Raw genomic sequence first — 22,240 nt, forward strand, 5'->3', positions numbered from 1 at the left:
CAGACAGCAGGGCACTAGTTTCTGGAAAGATCTAAGTAGAAAAAGAAGTAGAAAGACCCCACTCCCAGGAAACTAGAGTACCTCCTGAGCACCACAGGAGAGATTCATGTGCTCAGAAAAGAGAAATTAAGAGGGAAGTTTGAGAATCAAATAGACCCAGGTTCCAATCCAGACATATGATTTGGAGAAGTTACTATACCTCTCTAGTTTTAGTTATCTAGGCAGTAAAATATAGAAAACTGCAGTACATATTCTGTATACTACTTTTGAGAATTTAATATGGTGCTTGGCATATAATAAACGTTGCCCCCCAAAATGCAGCTTGTGTACTAAAGTTGGTCTAATGTTGTGCTGATAGAACTAAGGAAAAGATGGAAGACAAAGGTTAGGGCAAAGCTAAATGTGGCAGGGGGTTGTTAATGGCTCCAAAGATAAAAGGATGAAAGGGCAAGTGAGGGCTGGTGAGCACAGCAGGTGACCACAGGAGCCAGTAGGGACTGGGTGAAGGAGATGCAAGGGTACCAGGAATGTCTTCAAATCATTAAGAATTGTGTTTGGATGGATATGTCTGCCTTTTCCCCTCCCCTGAGGACAGTGTCCATAGCTTTCACTGGCTTCTCAAAGGAATATGTAACTTAATTAAAAAGAGGAAACGCTGGGAGAGCATTTTCCTCTCTTCATGATTAAAGCACTGCAGTGGAAGACCAATTCATTCTCTTATTTTTAGGGGGCTTCTTTCCTGCCACAGCCAGCTCATTTAAGTAAAACAAACAGGTGCATGGATCTGCACAGCATGTTCATGGCTACTGAGTGTGAACTTGGGCTTCTCTCTGCAAGAAGTGCGATCAGCTGAAGAAGGTGTGACTGAGATGAAGAGATAGACTTTGACATTTACAGAAAAAAGATTGTCTGAGACTCAAAATCTGCGGTTGCATTTCGTGATCGTGGTGCTACTGAATCTTTTATCAAATTTGAAATTGTTTGCATTCGTGAGTACATAGCATTCTTGCCAGGTAAAGCTACTTTAATTTGGTGAGCTCAGGCCTGGAGTGTATTTTATTTCTAAATTTATTACTTTTCTCAAATTTATTCAGTTCAGGAGGTTGTAAAGTGGATGCCGATGCCTCTTATAAGGTAAAGATGTTGTTTACTTTGGCCAGCTTCAAACGCTTTTGGAAGGAGCCGGGTGTCAATAAATACGAATATAGTCGCACTGACTTCAATTTGGTAGAAAGAAATTTGGTTCTGATACTTTGAACTGCAGTTTTTAGCTCATGACCCCACTCCTCAGCTGTAATTCTACAAAAATTTTCCATTAAGGGCAGAGCACATTAATTTTATCTTTGAGCTAATATGTACACTTTATTGAAGTCTTTCATACGTTTTTAAAATTGTTGTTTTTTAGACTATCAGATGTAAAAATATATGAAGTCTATTCAAACATGGAATAACTCAGATTGTTGCTTTTTATAATCCTTTTCTTTTCAGTGAGATCATTCAAGTTTTGTTTCTCCCCTAATATGAGATCTCAACGAGCTTAAGCAACCAGGGGTGACATCACATCCAGTCATCTGGCTCAGGATAAATTTAGACAATATTTCTTAGTAACTGTTTTGGCTGAAATTCATACAGAATAACATCCTAATAGCTATTAATATGGTGAAAAGTTCACTGTCATCTATCAGAATGCATAGCACCCAAAGAAGATTCACCATCGTACATTTTCATTAAATTAGCACCTTTGACCCAAAAGTTCCAATACAAGAATTAACAAGAATAAAAACATTTTTGCATCAAACCCAAAAGTCCATGACATACCAGATCCATCTATGTCCCTTCATACATACATGGTCAATAGCTTTGTTTCCTTTTCATTACAACATTTTTTTTTACATTAATATGTTTTATTTGGGAAGATTGTTCATATATATTTAAAGGTTTCTAGTTAATAAAATTCTATTTATTCTGATGGGAAGCTCAAACAGGTCTTTTTTAAAAATTTCTGTGCTTTATTGAGAAAAGGAACACTGACATCAAAAACGTGTCGCCACAAACCCAAATCAGGTCTCATATCTGTGATGTTATTCGTGATGACTAAGGTGATTATTGGTGAGCCTGGCACAGTGTAAGATCTGAAAGTCTTTCTGACCCACCAGGAAATGATTAAATTATTGAGATACAGAGGATATAATATGAAATCAGAAGAGCTGTTTTAGGCTACTGACTCGTCCACTTACTGACAGATCCTTTGTGCACTTTCCCCAGTCTCCCCTAATATTGAAATTTTACAAAAAATGGCACTTTATCATCACCAGAATGTTTGCATTGAACTTATTCACTTACCCAGTTTTACTTGTTCTCATTTATGTGTGTGTGCATTTAGCTGCATACAATTTTATCCACTACCACAAGGATCTCTTCTGTTGCCCTTTTATTATCAAAGCTACCTTCCTCGGCCCCTCCCCCATCACTAAGCTGTTCTCCATTTCCAAGTTTTGTCATTTCTAAAATGTTATATGAAATGGAGTCATACAGTTCGCAACATTTTAGGTTTGGCTTTTTTTCACTTAGCATAATTCCCCAGAGATTCACTCCAGTGACTGCTTGTATCAATAGTTCATTCTCTTTTATTTCTGAGTAGTATTCCACAGTGTTGATGGAATAGCATTTGCTAAACCATTCATCTGATGAAGAACATCTGGATTGATTTCAGTTTTGCATTTTTGTGAATGAAGCTGCTATGAACACTCACGTACAGGTTTTTATGCAAATGTTTTCATTCCCCTGGGTTAAATGCTCAGGAGTGCCATTGCTACACCACATGATAATTGCGAAACTTTTTCCAGAGTGGCTGTACTATTTTACATTCTAATGTGCAGTGTCTGAGTGGTCCAGTTCCTCTACATTATCACCAGCATTTGATATTATCAGTATTTAAAAAACTTTATCCATTCTGACATCCATGTAGTGATGTCTTATTGTGGTTTTAGTTTGCATTTTCTTGATGGCTAAAGATGTTCAGCATCTTTTTTTTTTTTTTTTGGCGGTACGCGGCCTCTCACTTGTTGTGGCCTCTCCCGTTGCAGAGAACAGGCTCCGGACGCGCAGGCTCAGCGGCCATGGCTCACGGGCCCAGCCGCTCCGCGGCATGTAGGATCTTCCCGGACTGGGGCACGAACCTGTGTCCCAAACGCGTGTCCCCTGCATCGGCAGGTGGACTCTCAACCACTGCACCACCAGGGAAGCCCTGTTCAGCATCTTTTAATGTGCTTATGTACCATCTGTATATCTTTCTGGGGGAATTGTCTCTTCATCTCTTTTGCCTATTTTCTATTTTAATTGTGTGTTCTTTCCTGTTGAGTTTTGGGAATACTTTTATATGCTACACATTAGTCCTGTGTTGGATATCTGATTTACAAATAATTTCTTCCAGCCTGTAGTTTATCATTTAATCTACTTAACGCGGTCTTTTGCTAAGATGTTTTAAATTTAGGATAAAGTCTAATTTATCAAGTTTCCCTTTTATCGATTGTGCTATTGGTGTCAAGGCTAACACTTCCTTTGTTTTGCTCTAGATCCTTAAGATTTTATCCTATTTTTTCCTAAGAATTTTATAGTTTTACATTTTATATTTAAACCCACATAATTAACCAAATTTGAGTTAATTTTTGTATCAAGTGTGAGGATTAGGTCAAGCTTCATTTTTTTTTGCTTGTGGTTGTCCAATTGCTGCAGCACCATTTGTTAGGAAAACTGTGCTCGCTCCACTGAAGTGCTTTTGCACTTCCATCAAAATTAAGTTATATTTGCGTGGGTTTATTTCTGGGTTCCCCTTTTCATTCCAGTGGTCTATATGTCTGTTCCTCCAATACTAGACTATCGTGAGTACTGTAGCTATAAAGTTTGACTTTTTTGGTGAGAGTAATTTTAATCATTTCATTCTTCTTTTTCAAGATGATCTTAGCTCTGGTAGAGTCTATGAATTGCCATATAAATTTTAGAATAACTTGACCATGTCTATAAAATCTCCTGCTGGGATTTTGATAGGAATTGCATTAAATCTACAGGCCAATCTGAGGAGAATGGCCGTCTTTACTACATTCATGAGTGTAACATGAACATGCATGTCTCTCTATTTATTTAGGTCTTCTTTTATTTATTTTATTAAGATTTTGTAATTTTCAGCATACAGATCCTGCACATGTTTCCTCAACTATAAACCTAAGTATTTTTTTTTCTTTGGAATGATTATAAATGGTGTTAGGCTTTTGATTTCAGTTTCTGCATGTTTACTTTTAGTATACAGAAATGTGATTAAATTTTGTATGTTGCTCTTGTATTCTGTGACATGACTGAATGCACTTATTAGTTCTATGAGTTTATGTGTAAATTCCTTGGGATTTTCTATGTAGCTAATCATGTTGCCTTTAAATAGAGATAATTTTATTTCTTCCTTTCACACTGGCATGCCTTCTATTTCTTTTTCTTCCCTTACTGCACTGAGTAGAGTTTATAGCATTATGTTGAATAGCAATGGTAAGAGGAAACATCCTTGTCTTATTCCTGATCTTAGGGGGAAATCGATCAGTCTTTTACCAGTAAATCTAATGGGTATATTCAACTGACATGTTCTTGAACAAATCAAATCATCAAATTGTATTCTGACTCATTTTCGCATCTGTAAAAATAGGGAGAATCATAGAAAATATGTCTCTGAAATCTGTTTCTAGATAAACCAGTGATGGTGTGAAAAATGTAAACTAGCAAATGAGGGAGTTATTTTGGCAAAGACTCTCATGAGATTTTGAACCAGAGATTTCTTCAAGTTCACCAAATCAATAAATACTCAGAATATCTCACCATGTGACTTCAGGCTTTAGACATTTCAGTCTTCTCCTTGTCAATTTCCTATTCTATAATTCAACTTTTTAAAATGGATCTCAAAGATTCTTCCAGTTTTCTTTAACTCTGTGTTTTATAAGCTCTATTCTGGGCATTAGGTCAGATACAACGATTGAGACTGTTCTATATGTGTTTAAAAGGTCGTTACAGACATAAGATCTATACATGTAAAAATATTATTTAAGATATATTGTTAGAATCAAATTGTGGTCAAATATATGAATGAAAGCTTGCTAACTCCATGAGAGTAAAGACTGAGGAGCTGATTTTAATGCACTGTTTATCCCCAGTGTCTAGAGTAGAGGCTCAATGAACATTTGCTGAATTCATAATGGGTAGCACAGTAGAATTATAAAAGTTACATTTGATATGGTGCAATTTCCAATGAACAAAGAAGCATAGGTAACTAATCAAAATGGATGCCGGTTGGTATGCTGTACCAGTGTGCACCCTTGATATGATCCATGGGTGCAGATCCAGGAGAGGGAGAAATTGTTGGGTGGCTAGAAGAGGTGCCAATGGAGCTGGGCTTCAAAGATTTGTAGATTTCAAGTGCGGGGGGAGCGGGATGGTATTTAACTAGAGGAAATTATTTGAGTAAAACCACCAAGGTTAGAGTTGTGGAGAAAGCAGAACAATCTGGTTTAACTGGAGGATAGGAAAAGGAATTTTTAAACGTAGTTTGGCATCCAGGTATTGGAGGGTCTGACACTTATTACTTTTTACTGTTATCTAAATATTCGTGTACTTTTCCTGCTTCAAAACAATAATAACAATAAAACAAAAACTTCTGAATGTATTTTTTGATCATCTTCCTTTTCATTATATTAGGTTAATTAATTTTTAGAAGTTCAGTTTTAAAAACCATTAACCATTTAATAAAAAGTGGAATAATAGTTCAAAATGTAGAAATTATTTATTATAGCAATACTTAAATGTTCTTATAAAATCAAATGAAACCTATTACCAATATTAAAAAACTGAAGGAAAGACATTGGCATATCTTGACCATGTTTTTCTTAGAGCCTGTATAACCTATATTGGTTATCTCTTTCTATAGGAGGAAATGAAAACAGCTAGTAAAGTTTTATGTGGTATGAGTAATAAAGAGAGTGGGAGGGTCACTTTATGTACTTATAAATAAATCATATTAAGACTCCTTCATATGTTTTACTGTCCTCCTCGACCCTGTTTTGATCTAGAAGGCATTGAAGAGAAAAGCAAGTGGGAGCCATTATTTTGTTACATAGAAGAAAGGGCTAATAATTGTTAAATCCAGGACTTGGCCTCTCTTCTCTTTTTATGTTTTCCCAGCACTATCAACTGGGACACAGACTGTCTTCTATCAGAATCTGGAAAAGTGAGACTTAATCACTGATTTTAAAAAATATCTGAAAAGGGGCTTCCCTGGTGGCGCAGTGGTTGAGAGTCCGCCTGCCGATGCAGGGGACATGGGTTCGTGCCCCGATCAGGGAAGATCCCACATGCCGCGGAGCAGCTGGGCCCGTGAGCCACGGCTGCCGAGCCTGCGCGTCCGGAGCCTGTGCTCCGCAACGGGAGAGGCCCGCGTACCGCAAAAAAATATCTGAAGGAAAAATTATTATTATAGAAACAGACAAAAACACACATTTCACTATTTGATTTGAACCTGGAATCTTATCGTATACATTGTATATACTGGCAAAGAAAGCCTGTGATAAGCGAGGCACCAAAATGTTTTTCTCGCTTAAGCAATACACAGGAGATCTCAAAACTGCACTATTGTGTTTTCTTCCACCCAATAGCACAATTGTTTCTTTCTAGGAAAATCAAAAGATAAAGGGTTGCCTCTAAATGATGAAAATGCAAATGTGGCATTCAGTCTTATTGTAACCTAAGTTCCTTTCTTTCTCTTAAATTGGGAAGGTTTGACCCACCAAAATAATACAACGCATTCACCTTAAGAATTGCTTTCATGCCTTTAAAACGTTAATCGATCATCTCCTAACTAATCCAACTTTTCCCTCTGAAGGACCATTGCAATTATTGGAGGGGAACACAAAAGCGTTTGGAATCCTCCTTTTCTTTAGTTTTAAAAGATGCTAATCTCAATGGTAATCTCCATAGGCCAATTTGTTAAACGGAAAATTAGTTTAATACTTGGGGAGTAGAACTTTTAATTAGTTCAGCGCCAACATCATCGTGGTGTTTGACTAATCGCAGTCATTTTCCCTTTTAAATCCTTTTTTTATCTCCTGTATCTTTCCAAAGCCCTTTAGCATTCTGTGATTTTTTTTACTATTATTTCATTCTTTCTTGTATCCTTATATCTGCTACGTGATCACTTACACTGCTCTTCGTGTCATTATTTTTTAATTTAGTAACATTTTTATTTAATCAAATAAATCCAAAATATTACCATTTCAAGATGTAATCCGCATACAAATGAATAATATATTTTATATTGATTTTTACTGAGTGTTCAAAATCCAGTGTATAATTTACACTTACAGCACATCTTGATTTCAAAGTTAAATTTTATCAGATTATTTGATCTGTATTTAGATGTTATAAGATTTACAGTTGAAAAAGAGATTCACATGCCCAAGTTGTTCCAAATACACCTTAAAAATTTTCAATAACTGAATCAAATATCAGTTTTTAAAATTAAATATACACTAATGAAAATTAAATTTAAAAATCTCTTTCTTTTTATTGTAATAGAGCTGCTGTAAGATTTGCATATAGGTTTCTGTGTGAACATAATGTTTCATTCTTCTAGGGTAAGTATCCAAGAGTGGGAATTTTGATTTCTTAACTTGAGGCATTTCAGGATGAGGTTTTGCTTTGATTACCTAGACTACTAAGGCATTAAAGCCACCTCAATCTAATGACCTTTTTAATTTGACAATTCAGTTAGATTATTTTGGCATCATCTGCATTTCATTCTAAGATCTCTTGACCTTTTAAACTGCTTTCTAAAAATTCGTACATGTTAAGGTTCTTTCTTTGATCTGTAAAGTTCCAAGCGTTTTGATAAATGCATAGCATCATATGCCCACCACTACAGTATCATAAGAAATAGTTTCACTGCCTTAAATAAATCCTCTGTGCTTCACCTACCCTATCCAAACCCAACCACTGATGTGTTTACTGTTTCTATCATTTTGCCATTTCCAGAATACCATATAATTGAGATCATAAAGTATGTAACCATTTCAGACTGGCTTCATTTACTTAGCCGTATGTATTTAAGATTCCTCCAAGTCTTTTTGTGGCTTGAGAGCATGTTGCTTTTTACCATCAAGTGAGACTTCAGTGTATGGATGTACTATACTTTGTTTTTCCATTCATCTGTTGAAGAGCAACTTGGTCACTTCTAGTTTTTGGCAATTATGAATAAAAATGCTATAAACATTTGGATGAAGGTTTTTGTGTGGACATTAGTTTTTAAATCAGTTGGGTAAATCGGGAGTATAATTGCTGGATCATATGGTAAGACTATGTTTAGCTTTGAAAGAAATTGCCAAGTGGTCTTCAAAAGTACCACTTTGCATTCCTAGCAGAAATTAACAAGAGCTTCTATTGCTCTGCATCCTCCCCGACAATTGATATTGTCAGCTTTTTGGATTTGAGGGTAAAGTCTTAATCCAACATGACCGCTGTCCTTATAAGAAGAGGGAGAGGCACTCGGGAGGCATGCACACAGAGAAAAGCCCATGTGAGGTCACAGCGAGAAGGCAGCCATTTGCTAGCCAAGGGGAGCGGCTTCAGGAGAATGCAAACCTACCAACACTTATTCTCAGGCTTCCAGCTCCAGAACTGTGAGTAAACAACTTTCTGCATTTAAGCCATCCAGTCTGTGGTATTTTGCTTTGGCAGCCCTAGCAAGCTAACATACTAGGTTTCATATGTTTTTCTTCTAGAAGTTTTATAGTTTTTAATTTGATATTTAGGATTATGATCCATTTTGAGTAAATTTCTGGGACAGGTGTAAGGTCCATGTCTGAGCCAAGCAGTATAGATACTACAAGATGTCATTTTTATTCAGGAGCTAGGGGAGAGTCAAGTCATATAAATTCCTACTCTAAAATCTTCACACCTAACTTTCCAAGATTCACATTTTCTTACATAGACCAGTCTCCTCTCGGTTTCTTCAGTTAAGTCAAAAATACGTGTTCCTCTTTGCCCATGTATTTTTGCTTGTTAGTATATTTCTTGAGCTGTTTTCATATTATTTCTTTCCTTTCTATGAATTTTTTTTTTAATTTGGAGCACCAAGTTGTAAAGATGTGTGTATTTACCTGACAATTATACTACAGTTAAGTTGAGAAGGGTGAATCAATAGCTTGTATTTGTTTTTTAAATTAAATTAATCCTGGACAAGAAAACAAACAAAAATACGGATGTAGAACTGTACCCACACCAATTATTGGAAAGACTTCTTTTTCTATTAAATTGTTCTTGCATCTTTGTCAAAGATCAGTTGACTTTTTGTGTGGGTATTATTATTTTAATATTTAAATAAGTGAATTTGAATTAAAATTTAAAACTAAGTATTATCTGCAATTATGGTAATAATCCACCTAGCTCAATATTAACTATAAGGCTATAAACGGATCTGTATAACTTACTGAATTATTTATCTCCAGCTTGATTTTTTTTTTTCATAGATGAGTTCAGACTGATCTATTCCTTGAAGAGAATACTTCAATTTAAGGAAAATACTAATTATTTTGATTGGTATTTGGGCAGGCTGGCTCCAGGCCAGAATTTTGCATGTGATCTTTCAGGTCCAACCACAGGCAATTACAAAGTCCTTAGTTGAGAGACCCCACATCGGACCAGGTGCACAGACAGTGCACGCCAAAGGGGGTTGCAGTTAGACTCCACTCCAGTCGGACTCCACACTTCCCAGTCCTGCTTCCTGCACTTACCACACATGCATACTTTTGCCAATGCAAAACTTTAACATGTTACAGTTGCTTTGATCACATTTTATCCTTCCTTCTTGTTTCTTTGATTCTCTACATTCCATCTGGTTATGTAAACATTCTCATGGTTTTAAATTTTCATTTTCTTCACATTGGGGTGAGGAAACTGGTGGCATACCTATTTTCAGAGATGTATTTCATTTGAGTGTAATGAAACTAACACTAGATACATTTAAAGCATAGACTCTATAATTTCACTTTTATTTATTTTCGGGATCTCAAGTCTAGTTCCTTGTAGCTATGAAGTATTGCATCTATTTGCAATCCTCAAAAGATTCTACGGAATTTTAAGCCAAATTTACTTGGAGAATATTTTTTCCTAATGCTTCAGTAGATTCGCACAACAGCTGCTGATTCTCCTTCAAACAGTTTGGTAACATGAAGATCTGGAAAAAGTACCACTCAGGGCTCCTTCTGTATACCAGGTCTGGAGTTTGCCACTTGTAATTGAAACGTAAGCCACCACAGATTATTTTATAAGTAGTAATTCCATCTCCATCACTGTGTAAAATCAACTACTTAAAAAGCTATTATATGTATTTATCCAGCTGACACCTGCACACATGAATACACAATATTTCAGAATGGAAACATATTTGCAAATTCATTACAGAACACATCTTCTCTCTCATATTAAATTCCACAACAGAAATCATAGTAGATAAAAGGGTAACAGACTCTATCCTACCTATAATGCATGCATTCAAGTTTATCAAATGAGACTCTAAATTATCATAACTTAGAATTTTAAATACTTGAATATAAAATAGCTTCAGCTAATACTTTCTTAAAATGTTGATGACACATATATATACACAATGCACACACATATGTATTCATTTTTTAACTAAATGCTATTCTATATTAAAAGTATAAGGTCTCTCCTGGGGCAATCTGAATCTTACTACAAAGAGAGTATAGAATGCCATTGATATGGATCGGTGTGGTCATTAATGGAGATGCTATCAGTTGGTAAGTTTGGTTTCAAAAAGTAATGTGTGTCCTTGCCTTTATGGAATTCACAAACCAGTAAGAGAGACATATAAACAAAGTTATTGGAAGAGAAAAAGTAAGTATATGAATAGAGGTAAGTGCACTGTTTCAGTTAAATATAGAAAGGATGAGTCAGAATGAGTCTGTCTGGATAAGTCAGAAGAACTCACAGAAGAGGAGATCACTGAGCTGAATAATGAAGGAAAGTAGAAGCTTTGTAACTAAATAGAGAAAGAAAGGGGGTATTTTAGGAAGAAAGTATATATTGTGTAAAGTCATGAAATTATGAAAAACTAAGATCTGTTTGACAGAAGGTAAGTAGTTTGGTATGGTTGTAACATAGGATTCACATGAGAAAGAAGAGCCTCTCTTACTGAGGATGAAATAAAGTTCCAATGAAAATAAAGGTAATTGGAATATCATACCATCCAACACTTAAAACAAAATTTTAGGATTTTGAGGAGTTTCTGCTTGTTTGGTTTTGGTTTTGCTAATTAAACTGAAATATCTAATTCAGTCATTAAGCAAGTGTTCACTGAGAAAAGCCTGAGATAAAAGTAAAATAAAATAAAGTATATGCAACACACCTGAAAAAGGAATTTCATTAAAGATCTCTACCTATATGATTGACAACTACCTTAATTAACATATTTTCAGTGTGAAAATGATATGGGGGTATCTGACTATATAACGGACCCATCCAAAGGAAAAGGCCTGTAGGTATGCATGTTTGAGGGTATCCCATCAAAGTAATGAGGAAATCTCAACAAGATTGTCCTTAAGAAAAGTCAGCCACTCAGGAAGCTACAGCCACCAGGGTGGACCTTTTACTCTGCCTTTTAGTGCATCACTGTTAAAAGTGAAAGTACAACCAAGGATCACCAGACGTTTAAGAAAGGTTTTAACATGAAAGGGACCCAAACAAATCAGTAGGAGAAAATCTTCAGAGGAAACAGAGAGAATGCAGAGAGTGGTAGAAAACTCCAAAAATGAGCTACTGGGGGCCCCACTTCCTGTGTGGTACCCAAGTAATTTCCTACTAGACTGAACTTCCTGTATATTAGGTCTATAAACTCTGGACAACATATGAGAAACAACTACCTCAAGACACTAACGAATGAAGAAAAGTAGGTAGATTCTGGAAGGGAGATGACATTTGGAAGAAGACACCCCCCCACCTTTTAAAATGGCTTTTAGCCTAAGAGCAGCCTGAAGTTGTCACCACATTGAGTGACTAACAATAAGCAAGAAAACAGGTAGTCTTTCTGGCCAGAAGAGAGGACAGAGTTTGGAGCTATCAGAGACTCTGGAGAGGGAAGGGGAAATCCTAAAAAAGGTGAGAGCAAGGGAGCGGGATCTCCAAATGCTATGTTAAGCTTTGCAAAAGATACCTGGTTGACCCTTACGCATGCACATGTGAAACAGAATCCAAGCAGCACAGAGTCCAGTATGAGATCAACCAAGTTAACTACCTACAAAACAAAATTTGACACTATTTGAAGGAATAAGGCAGAACCTAGACTTTCTAAATCATAGAGTTCATGATAATGAGGATATAATACAACATTACTCAGCAAAGAAGAATAGGAAAATATGACCCATTCTCAAAAGAAAATAGAGACTCCACCCATTAATGACCCAGGTGTTGGAAACAGTATACAGGATCTTAAAGTGGATTTTTATAACTATGCTGAATGAGCAAAAGTGTACTCATAATAAATGAAAAGATAGAATAAAATTAAATGAAAATTTTAGAATTTAAAATACAATATTTGAAATTAAAATTTACTGAGTAGATTTAGCCAAATGGAGATAGCAGAAGAAAAGATAAGTAACCTTGAAGATAAAGCAGTAGAATTTGTCTAATCTGAAGAAGTGGAAGGAAAAGAGAGGAGAAAAAAGGGTGAGCACCTCAGGGATCTGTGAGGCAATACTGAAATGTCTAATATACATGTATAACTGAAGGAGAACAGACTGAGAGAAAAAATATGTGAAAAGTAATGGCTATGACTTCTGCATCTGGCTGATATGAATGACCCAACCATTCCACTCCTAGGTATTTACCCAAGAACGACGAAAAGATTGTACATGAATGTTTACAGCACCTTTCTTTGTAAGGGCCCTGAAGAGGAAACAATCTAGATGTTCTTCAACAGGTGTTGAAGACAATCTAGGTGTTCTTCAACTCTAATAAACATAATGTGGTATATCCATACAATAAAATACTACTCAGCAACGAAAAGGATCGGGCTGTTGACATATACAGTAACATATGAATCACAAAATAGTTACATTGACTGAAAGTAGCTAGATAAAAAGATGGACACATTGTATAAATTCATTTACATAAAATTCTAGGAAATGCAAAGTAATGTATAGTGTTGGAAAGGAGATCAATGAGCTTGTGAATGAGATGGAAGGTGGGAGAAATTATAAAGAGAAGAAAACTTTCTAGGGTAATGGATACGTTCATTATTTTGATTGTGTGGTGGTTTCCTGAGCATGTATGTCAAAGTGTATCTAAATGTACACAATGTACACTTAAATATGTGCTGATGAGGGTATGCCAATTATACGTCATTAAGCTGCTTTAAAATAAGCAGGGAACACAAATGTGAAAAATTAAAATAAAACCAAACTTTGGCTCATCACAATAAAATTACTGAATACTAAAAATAAAGAGAAAATCTTGAAAGCATCCAGAAAAAACAACATACTCTAATAGGTGAACAAGGTCATGGAACAACATACTTAGAGTTTTGATAGACCAGAAAAAACATCTGACAACCCAAATTTATATATTCAGCAAAAACAAAGAAGGCTAAATAAAGGCAACTTCAGATAAGGAAAAGAGAATTCGTCATCAGCAGATATGCCCTTTGAGAAATGCTAATGGGAATTCTTCAGGCCGAGGGGAAATAATACTGCATCGAAATTCAAACTTCAGGAAGGAATTAAGAGCACTGGAAATAGTTTTTTCATAAGGCTAAAAGGGTCAGTTCGTCGGGAAGACATAATATTCATAAGTGTTTTTCTCAGAACAGCTTCAAAATTAATAAAATAATGATAGAATTGAAAGGAGCAATAAATGATCCTACAGTCATAGTTGAAGAATTTTTAACACTTTTTTAGCAGTTGATAGGACTAGATAAAGAAAATCAGTGAAGACATAGACGGATATGAACAAATTACCAACCACCTTGACCTAAATGCTGTTTATAGAACACCACATTCAGCAACTACAGAATATACACTCTTTTCAAGCACACATGATATATTCAATATGATAGATCATACACTGGAAGATGCAACAAGTCTTAATAAATGTAAAAAATTGAAAGCATACAAGATACGTTTTCTGAGCATAACAATTAAACTAGAAATCAATAATGATGCAACATCAGGGAAAATCACTGAAATCATTTAAAGCCCCTCGATTTTCTTTAGCAAAGAAATTAGAAAAGACTTTGAACTGAATAATCAGCATAAAACCATAATGCTTTTGAAGGGAAACACAGGATAATATCTTTGTGATTTGTGGGGAAGCAAAGTTCTAAAATCTGAAGCAATAACCATAATAGAAAAAACTGAAAAGTTAGACTTGGCAGAATTAAAAACCAATTAACAGAAGGCAGCATTAATAACTTGGGCATGCCACAGATTTGAAGAAAATATATATTGCAAAACACATATCTGACAAAGGACTGGGATGCAGGGTATATAAAAAAACTCCAACTCAGTGATAGAAAGACAGCTCAATAAAAATGAGCAAAGAATTGAACATACACATCAACACACACGTGATACAAGCACATGAAAACGTTCTCAACATCATTAGTTGTCAGATTAAGACTACATAGACATACCACAACACACACATCAGAATGACTAAAATGAGAAACGCTGTCAATACCAAATTTTGGTAAGGATGTGCAGCAACTGGAAAACTCACATATTGCTGGTGGGAATGTAAAATGTGACAGCTATTTTAGCAAAAGATCTAGCATTTTTTAGTAAAATACATGTTTACTAACCTACGATCCAGACAAAAAAATGTATATACTATGCTGTTTTATTTTTATGAAGTTCTAAAACAGTCAAAATCAATCAATGATGGAAAAAAAATTGAACAGTGCTTCTTCTGAAGTGGTTTTAGGATTGGTGATTAGGAAGGGATATAAAGGATCTTTCTGGGATGATAATGATGTTCTATCATGATAGGCTTTGCATTGTATTTACAAGTATTTGCATATTTTAGAACTCAGCAACATTTGTGCATTTGATTGTATGTAAATTTTACATCAAAGGAAAAAATACTTAAATATTGAACTCTGTGGCAAGAGTGCTTACACTGAATACAGTTGTCTGCAATTTACTCTAAGATTTATAAAACCATATGGTATATCAAAGTAAGAATAAATACATGAAAGAGCAAGGGTAATAAAATATTAATCCAAGAATCTAGGTGATGGGTATATTGGCATTTACTCTAAAATTCTTTCAGTTTTGCTATATGTTTCAAAATTTTGCTTAAAATTTTTTTCAGAATCTAAAGTGCTATAACCAACATCTTTAGAGAGAAGAGAAAGCATAGCATTTGGGTACACTGGGCCTGCAGGATGCCAGGGCTGGAAAGGTCTGTGCTCGCAGCCAAGACTATATTAGGGATCTTGGAAGCGTTGCCAACGTGTACGACATTCAAGAAGCCACTAACCAACTCCTGGATGTGAACTTTCATGAAAACCAGAGATCTATTCAAGTGACAGAAAGTGGCCTCAGAGTGAACATGAGCATCTCCAAGTCACTATTAGAGTGACTGTACCCACTGGTTTTGAACAAACAGGGGCAGATGAAGTGAGAAAGAAATTCAGGTCATCATGCAAAATCAACAGAGACCAGGCAAGATATATTTTGACGTTTCAATGGAAAGTCTGGCTCAGGTTCATTGTCTGAGATCAGTTGATAACTTACTTGTGGTTGTTCAGGAGTTTAAAGATTCTAATTCAAAGGGGGAAAAAAAGGAAGTTCTAAAGGATTTTGAAGAATTGACTGGGAAACTCCTGCACTCCGATCCTTTGAAAGTATGGAAAATTGACACCAGTTTCAAGGAAAAAAAAGGTGTAAAAAGATAAATCAGAATTCATGTAAAAGGAAGATGGATAATGGACAAGGAGACAAAATTGTTGAGAGAGTTGTTAAAAAAGAGTTTACTAACAATGCCTTAAGTTCAAAAGAAGAAATTGATTCTCAAGTGCTGAAGCTTAGAGTCACATGCAACAGGGTAGAAGAGAAACATTGCTTTACTGCACTAGAGACCACAAGAGATTTGGGGAGCGCTGTTCAAGATTATTTTAAGTGGAAGGCTGACATGACCAACTTTGATGTGGGTGTTCTTTGAATATCCATGATAATGAAATCACTGTGGGTATTGCATTGATAGAAGAGTCTCCACCAAAGAAATATCACACATTTTGGATTTGCAACTCTCAGATCTTCTCTTGCTTATGGGATGCTCCAGCTCTCTTCCCCTCACCCTACTGATATAATAGTTGATCTGATGTATGGACGAGAAACAAAACAATAGAGAGGGCGACTGAATGATCTCACTGTTATTATGTTGTTGGTAATAATAATCCAATATACCAGTGGCTATGATTAGAGCAGCAATTACATCTAATTTTTATTGACAAAGAGCCAAATTAAATAAGGCAAACTAAAAAAAGAAAAAAAAAAGAAGGCAAACTACCCTGGGGCTTGCCCAACGATGCTGTTCAATGGGATAGCTGCAAACTGGCTCTGTGGATATATTGTAATGTTATTTTGAAAAAGGATGGACTCCAAGAAGAGAAATTGGAACCTTCATCCAGCTTGCCTACACTACACGAATTAGTGGAAGGTACATCAGAAATAAATTAAACATGTATGAGGCATTGATTGAAGCCAGGGAAGCAAAAAGTTGTACAGGGAAATGTTTCCTTCATCAATGACTACATGGCTCAGCTGTGATTATTATATGACAGTATTAATGTCAAACTGAATTATTAACCAAAAATGACTACACTAGGTGAATGGAGGAATGGGTATATAAGAGAATGAAATCCTCATGTTTCATAGTGTGAAGTCAATACATATTAATATTGAAAGAATCAAAAACAGTAATATGTGTTATAATTTAGGAATTTGATAGTAAATACCAGAAGAAAGTGACCTGAACAGCTTTTCTCTGGGAAACACAAGTCAGAGGTGAGGAAGAGACCAGAAGACAGCTTTTTAAAAAAATGTGCGATAAGCTGTGTAAAGTTATTTGACTTTAAGTAAACAAATAAGAAAGTAAAATTTAATATGCAATGATGTTAAAGAATGGTATCACTCAGATGACTCTTTGTTGAGAAAATTCATTCCTCCAGCTCTAATTCTTATTATAAAATATAAGAATCTTAATGTTTTTCTCCATGGGAATAGGTATGGAAAAGTTAAGCTTATTAACAAGAAATTTATGAGTATAAACTTTAGTGAAGCAATGTACATTTTCCAGTGAATTTATTTATTTATCTATTTGGGCATATGAGAAAACTCAGTGATGTTTTCTAGACCTCTCTGCACTCAAGAAATTTACCAAGGGTACTGGAAATATGAAAAGTACAAAAATAAAAATGGGAGAAATTTTTACAGAATATTGAATTTACTTAGAAGAAATGGTTGTGAAACTTGCTTTATTGTATTCTGCATAGATCTAACAAAATATGTCACAGACGTAAGTTGATACAGATTGATTTCCATAAAACACAGCTTTGAGCAGGTCACTCCAAGCTCAAAAACATAACTTCTGTCTTATCACCTACAAAATAAAGCCTGAATTTCTTGACATTTAATGCTTTCTATGCTCCACCCGAAAAACGTATTTCCTAGGTAATTTACTGCTGTTCTCCTTTGTGTACCCTTCAGGATAGTCAAAATGAGATTCCAGCAGTGCCTCATAATCAATCCTTTATTTATTGTCTCTATGACTGTTTGTTTGTTTGTTTGTTTGTTTTTTGTTTTCCATTGACTAGTCGGCATCCTCTTCCCTCATCTCTAAAATTCTGTTTATCTTAAAAATTATTATTTTATCCTAAGAGTATTTATATATTAAATTTGCATAATTTAATTTAGTTTAAATATATTTATGCTTACAATTATTTATCTTAAAGATTATTTTCTTAAGAATTAAAAATAAATTATTTTACCTTAAAAATCAACTCTTTTTTTTTTTAAATCAACTCTTAACCTTACATCTCTTTCTAGCTATTATCTGATCTAGATTCTGTCTTTTACAGATATGTTTCTTGAAAGGACTTAAAAATGTATTTTAGATTTAATTAGGTCTTTGGCTACCTTAGCCAAAGCAATGTCAGTAGAGTGTTGGAAAGTTACAGAGATAACTGTAGATATCTCATAGAGATAAGTAAGAACTCAGAGAAAGCAAATGGAGGTCTTTCTAGGCTAGCTGTGAGCAAACATTTTTCTTTTGAATTTATATTATATATAAATTATTCCATAATATATACATAATGATATATAATATATACATAATATATATAATAATATATATATTATTCCATAATATATTATGAGAAAGAAGGAAATTCTGCCGTTTGTAACAACATGGCTGGACCTTAAGGGCATTATGCTAAGTGAAATAAGCCAGACAGAGAAAGACAAATACTGCATGATGTCACTTATATGTGGAATCTAAAAAAAAGAAAAAAAAGTCAAACTCACAGAAACGAGAGTAGAATGGTAGTTGCCGGAGGCAAGGGAGTGGGGAAATAGGGAGAGGTTGCTAAAAGGGTACGAACTTTTATTTATAAGATAAAGCCTGAGGGTCTAATGTAAATTATGATGACTATGGTTGAGAACACTGTATTGTATAATTGAAATTTGCTAAGAGAATAGCAAAAAAAAAAGTGAGGTGATGGGTGTGTTAATTAACTCGCTGGGAGGAATCATTTCACAATGTATACGTACATCAAATCATCAGGATGTTTGCTTTAGATATCTTACAATTTTATTTGTCAATTGTACCTCAGTAAAGCTGAAAAAAGAATAAAGGGGCCAGGAAATACAATGTTTTTGTATATCTAGAATAACAATGAAACCAGATAGTTCTGAATCATGAATGCTGTGTGGTAGGAAAACTATAGAATAAGTGGTCGGTTGATATGTCCACCATATAGATCCGACGTGTTTTGGTAAGACTTTTTTCTCTTCATGTTTAACGTAGAGTAACACTTTCCCTACTCCCCTGAGAAACTGTAAGTGAGGTCAAAAGTTTTGTCAAGTAAACTGTGGGATTGCAAAATCATATTGCAGACAAACATTTCCAGTCTTCCAGTTATGCTGTGAAAAAAGAAAATGACTCATTAGATGTGTGAGAAATTGTGAGATGACCAGCAGGATACACGCTTCTCTCTGCATGAGAAAGTCCAGAGTGGCCATGAGGTAATCACTTCCTCCTTCTACGCCCAGAAGAGAACTGAACTTGGCCTGCCTTGTTTGAGAACAGACACTGTGCAGAGGAAGGGTGCTAATTGTTTATCATGTTGTATCCCAAATTCATATTATTGTGGGGCGTTCCTGCCAGGCTTGCCATACGGGTTATGCGGTGAACCTCAATCAGTTTATTTCAATTTAAATAAAGTGTATGGTACGACTGCTAAGTAAAAATGTTGTGATGTGTGTATGGCCTGAAAGGGTAGTCAGAGAATCATGACAACACATGACATCATAGCAGAATAAGTGGTATCTTACAGACTGGGACCTAAGGTTCCATTCCTGTGCAGAGTCAGATGCTGAGATGTCGTTTCTCACAGCCTGAACATCCTCAGACACTCACACTGCCTAGTCTAGGGGAAGAGAAAGCTTTTTGCTCAGAATGCCTCTTTGAACCTAAAAAAGCTGAGGCCTATATGGCGAGCAGAAAGCCAGGTGGCTAAAGCACGAAGTGTGTGGACAGAACGGGAGGGAAGAGGAATGCCAGGGAGCAGCCAGCCAGCGCTCTGGCCACGTTCCACGTGGGGAGGATGAAGGCGTCTGCGTTTCTTTCTTCCCTTCTTGCGTCTATCAGCTTCTCTAACTCACCATCTTCTAACATCCTTGCTCCCAGCCTGTATAAACGCTCGGCTGGCCCACAGTGAACAACAACTATTTTGCTTGTATTCTGGGGCACAAAGAGGCTTCTACGTAAAATTCATTTATCATTAGAATCATTAAACTTGAGAAGTAGTGCTGTGATGTTGCCAATGTTAGATTGTCCGGGCTGGGGATTGAAGGGAAGATCGTTTTTTAAATATTCATAGACAATACAAAAACAAATATATAATATGCGTTACTCTAATTGATTTATCACATGATTATGTAGCGTATGCTGTGTGTCAGATATAGTTCTAAGTATTTTTATTAATAGTAACTCATTGACTTCTTATACCAGTCCTACAGGTTAGGTTCTATTATTTACATACGTGTCCTACAGATGAAGAAATTGAGGCTCAGGGAGGTGAAGTAAATTGCCCAAGGTCACACAGCTAGTAAGAAACTAGTTGGGGGCTTCCCTGGTGGCGCAGTGGTTGAGAGTCCGCCTGCAGGGGACACGGGTTCCTGCCCCGGTCCGGGAAGATACCACATGCCGCAGAGCAGCTGGGCCCGTGAGCCATGGCTGCTGAGCCTGCGCATCCGGAGCCTGTGCTCTGCAACGGGAGAGGCCACAACAGTGAGAGGCCACAATAGTGAGAGGCCTGCGTGCCGCAAGAAAAAAAAAAAAAGAAACTAGTTGGGATTCAAACTCAGATAACCTGCAGAGTCCCTACCATTAATTTAATGCTGTGCTGCAGTGTGGTGACTAAAGAAAACACGTGAAGAGAGTTCAGTAGCTCATTGTAGTTGCTAATTCGATTGTACTTATTTTCTTTATGGAGTCCAACATCTGGGGAGTGCTTAAAGATTGCTCAGGTGCTGAAAAATGCTGTCAGGCATTTAAGGGTCTGGCAGTACAGATAACTTGAAAACCCTCCAGCTACAAACACCAGGAATTGCTCAATAAATTATAACTAACATCCTTATAAATGCATGACTGAACGGCTAAGAAAGGCCGGGAAATTGCCTTGGGCCAGAAATGAAGAAGGAACGGAAAATCAGGACAGGTGAACTGCAGAGCTGACGCTCTGACTGCCTGGAGGTTATTTATCTCTTTTAATAATATAGGGGCTTGAATTTAATACCAGTGCAGGGAGAGTTAGGACTGAGACCCACGCCTTTTATAGGGCTACCCCTTCGGTGTGAGTGAGAAGTCAGGAAAAGCAAACTCTCAAAAGTTGTGGGAAGGATTAAAAATTTATACAACCACTTTGGAGTGCAATGTAATCACGTCTCATGAATTTGAATATGTGCATCCTTCTGACCAAGCCATTTCTTTGCTAGGCTTATACCCTGGAGAAATTCTAGGCCATGGAAAAATCAGACATGGACAAGAATTTTCTCACAACATAGTTGCATCAGTAAAAACTTAGGAGAGTAGATAAGTGAATTATGCTATATTCATACAATGGAATACAGTGCAGTGAACATCATTGTCCTGTAGACATGTATCATCAGGGATAATTCTCAAAACCTTCACTTTTGTGAAAAAGAAAGATAAGTTGCAGAGTATTTGCAGCATTGAGCCTAAGCGCTGAAATATAGAAAAATCAGAAAGAATTTTAAAAATTATAATTCTTAACCTCAAGAAAAAAAGAAACTAAAAGCACTTCTAATTATCCCTCTCCAACACAGAAGCTGTACCAGCAATGCAGATGTAGTTGGCTTCCCTTTGGCCCAGCGCCTACCCTCCAGACAGACCCTCAAAACAGGTCTTGGAGCACAGCGAGAAAGAAGTGGTTTTACTGAATGTTTTCTACTTACAGGAATATATATATATATATATTCTCATCTATTTCACCAAAATTCAAAGCAAATCAATATACCTGTAACTCTCCTTCCACCTACACTGCATCTTTGCCTCTCTGGCCTGGCCAAGTGTCTCTCATTTCCTGAATCCGCACAGATGAACATAGTCCCAAACTTACAGCAAAGTCGTTTAATTCCCTTTTGCTTTTAATCCTGCATTTTTAGCCCATCATGCGGCTCACCAAATAAAGGACCATTTTAAGGATCTGTTTATAACTGTGTGTGTGCTTTATAATAACATTTTTTTCCATCACAAACAATTAAAAAAACCAGGAGTCAAAGAAGACCCTGGGACATACATAATATAACAATTAGTGTTATTTCTTAAAAAACATTTTTATTGAGATATAATTCACACAAAATAATTCACCCATTTAAAGTGTACAATTGAA

General features: G+C 35.9%; 1 pseudogene; it reads left to right on the forward strand.

The window, feature by feature from the left end:
• The first annotated feature begins 1,140 nt into the window (after positions 1 to 1,140).
• LOC101315504 (tRNA (guanine(6)-N(2))-methyltransferase THUMP3 pseudogene) lies at positions 1,141 to 16,523 on the forward strand (annotated as a pseudogene).
• Positions 16,524 to 22,240: the final 5,717 nt, after the last annotated feature.

This window comes from Tursiops truncatus, chromosome 17 (assembly GCF_011762595.2).
Source record: "Tursiops truncatus isolate mTurTru1 chromosome 17, mTurTru1.mat.Y, whole genome shotgun sequence".
NCBI classification, from domain to species: Eukaryota; Metazoa; Chordata; class Mammalia; order Artiodactyla; family Delphinidae; genus Tursiops; species Tursiops truncatus.